Genomic DNA, 4,841 nt, shown 5'->3' with positions numbered 1-4,841 from the left:
ACTTTGGGTTCTCCAGGTCAACTTCTTGTTCAATGTCTGGTATCTACACATGATCTCTAAAGGGCTTGCACCACGTCTCCAGCTCTGCCTTTTGTAGCACTCTAGGTCCAAGTTGACTCCATTCCATTGCTGCTGCTGTTTTTCGTGATCATCCCATGGTACTGGCATCTCCATTATGCTGGACTCTTCTGCTGCAACTAGGCTTCATCAGTAGCTACTTATAGGCTCTATTCATGGCACCAAACCTCAATTTCTTTGCATGATGCCTTCAGTCCTGGGCCATCAACTGCAACTGAGGTTGCACCTTCACCAATGGCTCTCCCTGGCCTCTTATAATTCCAAGCCTGTGCTGTTCTCCAACACCCCTTCATACCTTCAAAATCAGTACTACTTGGGTGATTCTTACTTATTGCCAACTCAAACTGCAGCATGGGTACAACCTTTGCTATCTCTGGAACACAGGTTCCTTGTGCTCTCAGAAAACATTTCCAAGATTTCATCCCAGTGATTCTGGTCTCTTTTTAATTACCGCTAATTTCTTAGCTCCAGGTAACAATCATCAATTGTCCCAGTAGCCCCTCTATTCTTGACTCTAAAACCAAACCCACACAGCCAAAGCTGCCAAGTTCTGCTGCTTGCTGGGGCTGGATCATACCACCCCTTCTGCACTCCCACTCCCATTTTATTATCAACTTTCCATTTGCCTAAGCTTGGATGTCCTGGAACTTGTTTTGTAGATTTACCTTGAACTCAGAGATCTGCATGGCTCTTTCTCCTGTGAATAAAGGTGTGTACCACCACACTTGGATTTGATCTATTTTTTCTTTATTTTTTTCTGTTCTATTCTGTTCTTTTCTTTTTCTCTCTCTCTTTCTTTCTTTCTTCCTTTCTTTCTTTCTTTCTTTCTTTCTTTCTTTCTTTCTTTCTTTCTTTCTTTCTTTCTTTCTTTCTTTCTACACAGAACTTGTTCTGTTTCAGTCTAGACTTGAACACAGAGATCTGCTTGAATTGATCTCCTGGTATTAAAGGTGTGATGCCTGGACCTAAACTTAGCTGGGTGGGATCTTGCCCACAAAGTCTCACTTCCTTAATCTGCTATCTCCTAGAATATAGGATTCAGTTCCATTCCAGTTTCTAGTAATTTTTTAATATTTAATATTTTGATTTTTGTTCTTTCTAAACTTGCTATACTCGTTAAAAGTGCTCTTTTTGAAACTTAACCTGAGAACAAATTCTCTGTTTGGCTTTTTTGATACTTCCTTTGTTAATCCAATTAGTGTAATTCTCTTTACCTTAGCCTCAGCAATCATACATGAGTATTTGGTACTTTTTGGTTAATATTAATTCATCAGTGAGTGCCTAACATATATCTCCTTTGGGATCTGGGTTACTTCACTCAGGACATTTTCTCATTCCATCCATTTGCCTGCAAAACTCATGATGCCTTTGTTTTTTTAATAGTATTGATTTGTGTAAACGAACCACATTTTCTTTACCTATTCTTCAGTTGAGGGACATCTGGACTGTTTCTTGCTTCTGGTATTATAAATAAGGCTGCTATAATCGTAGTGGAGCTTGTGCCCTTGTGGTGTGGTAGAGCGTCTTTTGGGTGTATGTCTAGGAGTGGTATAGCTAGATCTTCAGATAGAACTATGTCCACTTTTCAGAAATCCACCAGATTGAATTCCAGAGTATGTATATGTTTTCAATCCCACAGCAACGGAGCAGTGCTTCTCTTTTTCCACATCCTTGTCAGCACGTAGTCTTATTTAAGTTTTTGATCTTAGCTATTCTGATTGAAGGAAAGTGGTATCTCAGGGAGATGGGAAGCAGAATGGAAATGGGGGTAAGGATCAAGTATGAGAAGAGGGCCAAGAGAATGAATAGTATATGCAGCTCCTTGGGGTGTGGTATGGGGATGGGGGAATCAATAAGTGTGCCCAGAAGCATAGGATAGAGGAGACTCCCAGCACTCAATGTGAATGAGTTTAGAGAAACACCCTACAGTGGGGATATGGGACATGAAAATACATACTACCTCTAGTAGCCAGACAGGAACCCCCAGTGGAGAGATAGGGATACAAACACACTTAGAAAACTTTTGATCCAAAATTGTTCCAGTCTAAAAGAAGTGCAGGGACAAAATATGGAGCTGAATCTGAAGGAGTAGCCAAACAATGACCAGCCCAACTTGGAATCCATCCAATAAGCAGGCACCAATCCCTGTATGGATGCTATGTTGTGCTTACAAACAGGAGGTGTCTTAGTCAGGGTTTCGTTTCCTGCAGAAACATCATGACCAAGAAGCAAGTTGGGTAAGAAAGGGTTTATTCAGCTTACATTTCTACATTGCTTTTCATCATCATAGGAAGTCAGGACTGGAACTCAAGCAGGTCAGGAAGCAGGAGTTAATGCAGAGGCCATGGAGGGATGTTTCTTACTGGCTTGCTTCCCCTGAATTGCTCGGTTTGCTCTCTTATACAACCCAAGGCTACCAGCCCAGGAACAGCACCAACCACAATAGGCTGATGCTCTCCTTTGACTACGAGTTGAGAAAATGCCTTACAGCTGGGTTTCATGGAGGCATTTCCTCAACTGAGGCTCCTTTTTCTGTGATAACTCCAGCTTGTGTCAAGTTGACACACAAAACTAGCCAACACAGGAGAATAGCATGATTGTCCTCTGAAAGGCTCTACATAATAACTAAATACCCACAGGTGCAGATAGCCACATACAAGCAATGGGTGGAGTCAGACCCTCCTTGGAAGAGTTAGGGGAAGGATGAAGGAACTGATCGGTATAGCAACCCCATTAGAATATAGTCGACTAACTTGGACCCGTAGGAACTCCCAGAGTCCGAGTCACCACCAAAGAGCATACATGGACTATTCCTAGGCTCCTAGCACATATGTACCAGAAGGCTACCTTGTCTGGCTCCAGTGGGAAAGCATGCACCTCATCTAACAGAGACTTCATACTCTACAGTGAGTGATATTCTCTCAGCTAAATTGGAGGGTAGTGTGGGAATGAACTCTGTGGGAGGACATTTAGAAGGGTTATAGCATGTGGACTGTAAATAAATCAAATTAATGAAAAACATTAGGACATGGGCATATATGTGTTTTTAAAACTTTTATTGGATATTTTCTTTATTTACATAAAAATGTTATCCCCTTTGGTGGTTTCCACTCATGAGACCATCTATGTCATTCCGCTCCCTCTGCTTCTGTGAGGGTGCTCCCATACCCACATACCCACTACCTCCTTTCTCCCCATCCTGGCATTCCCCTACACTAGAGCATGCAGCCTTTACAGAACCAAGGATCTTTGTTTCCATTGATGACCAACAAGGCCATCCTCTACTACATATGCAGATGGAGCCATGGGTCTCTCAATGTGCACTCTTTGGTTGCTGGTTTAGTCCCTGGGAATTCTGGGGGCTCTGGTTGGTTAATATTTTTTGTTCTTCCTATGGGTTTGCAAACACCTTCAAATTCTTCAGTCCTTATTCTAAGTCCTCCATTTGGGACTCTGTTCTCAATCTAGTGGTTGGCAGCAAGCATTCCATTCTGTGTTGGTCAGGCTCTGGCAGAGCCTCTCAGGAGACATCCATATAAGGCTCCAGTCAGCATGACCTTAGCATCCACAATATTGCCTGGATTTGGTGACTGTATGTGGGATGGATCCCCAGGTGGGGCAGTCTCTGGATGGCCTTTCCTTCAGTCTCCGCTCCACATTTTGTCTCCATGTTTTCTCCTGTGAGTATTTTGTTCCTGCTTCTAAGAAGGACTGAAGCATCCACACTTTGTTATTCCTTCTTCTTGAGCTTAATGTGGTCTGTCAATAGTATTTTGAATATTCCCAGTTGTGGGGCAATTACCTACTTATCAGTGAGTACATACCATGTGTGTATTTTTGTGATTGGGTTACCTCACTCAGGATGATATTTCCTAGTTCCACCCATTTCCTAAGAAGTTTATGAAGTCATTGTTTTTAATAGCTGAATGGTGCTCCATTGTGAAGATGTACCACATTTTCTGTATCCTTTCCTCCGTTGAAGAACATCCGGGTACTTTCCAGGTTCTAGGTATAAATGAGGCTGCTATGAACATAGTAGAACATATGTCCTTGTCATATGTTGGAGCATCTTTTGGTTATATGTCCAATAGTGGTATACCTGGGTCCTCGGGTAGTAATAGGGCCAATTTTCTAAGGAATCCACAGATTGATTTCCAGAATGGTAGTACCAGATTGCTATCCCATCAACAAAGAAGAGTATTATTCTTTCTCCACATCCTTGCCAGCATCTGCTGTCACCTGAGTTTTTTATCTTAGCCATTCTGACTGGTGTGAGGTGGAATCTCAGAGTTGTTTTGATATGCATTTCCCCGATGACCAAGGATGTTGATCATTTCTTAAGGTGCTTCATGGCTATTAGATATTCCTCAGCTGAGAATTCTTTGTTTATCTCTGTACTTCATTTTCAATAGGGTTATTTGATTCTTTAGAGTTTAACTTTGTGAGTTCTTTATACATATATTGGATATTAGCCCTCTATTGGATGTAGGATTGCTAAAAAATGTTTTTCCCAATCTTTTGGTGCGTTTTTTGTCCTATTTATAGTATTTATAGTATCTTTTGCATTAGAGAGGCTTTACAATTTTATGAGGTCTCATTTGTCTGTTGTTGTTGCTAGAGCGTAAGCCATTTGTATTCTTTTCAGAAATTTTTCTCCTGTACCCATGTGTTAGAGGGCCTTCCCCACATTCTCTTCTATTAGTTTCAGTGTATATGGTTCTATGTGCAGGTCCCTGTTCCACTTGGACTTCATCTTTGTACAA

The sequence above is a fragment of the Rattus norvegicus genome, chromosome 2 (assembly GCF_021556685.1).
Source record: "Rattus norvegicus strain SHRSP/BbbUtx chromosome 2, alternate assembly SHRSP_T2T, whole genome shotgun sequence".
NCBI classification, from domain to species: Eukaryota; Metazoa; Chordata; class Mammalia; order Rodentia; family Muridae; genus Rattus; species Rattus norvegicus.
Note: the sequence above shows the minus strand (reverse complement) of the source record.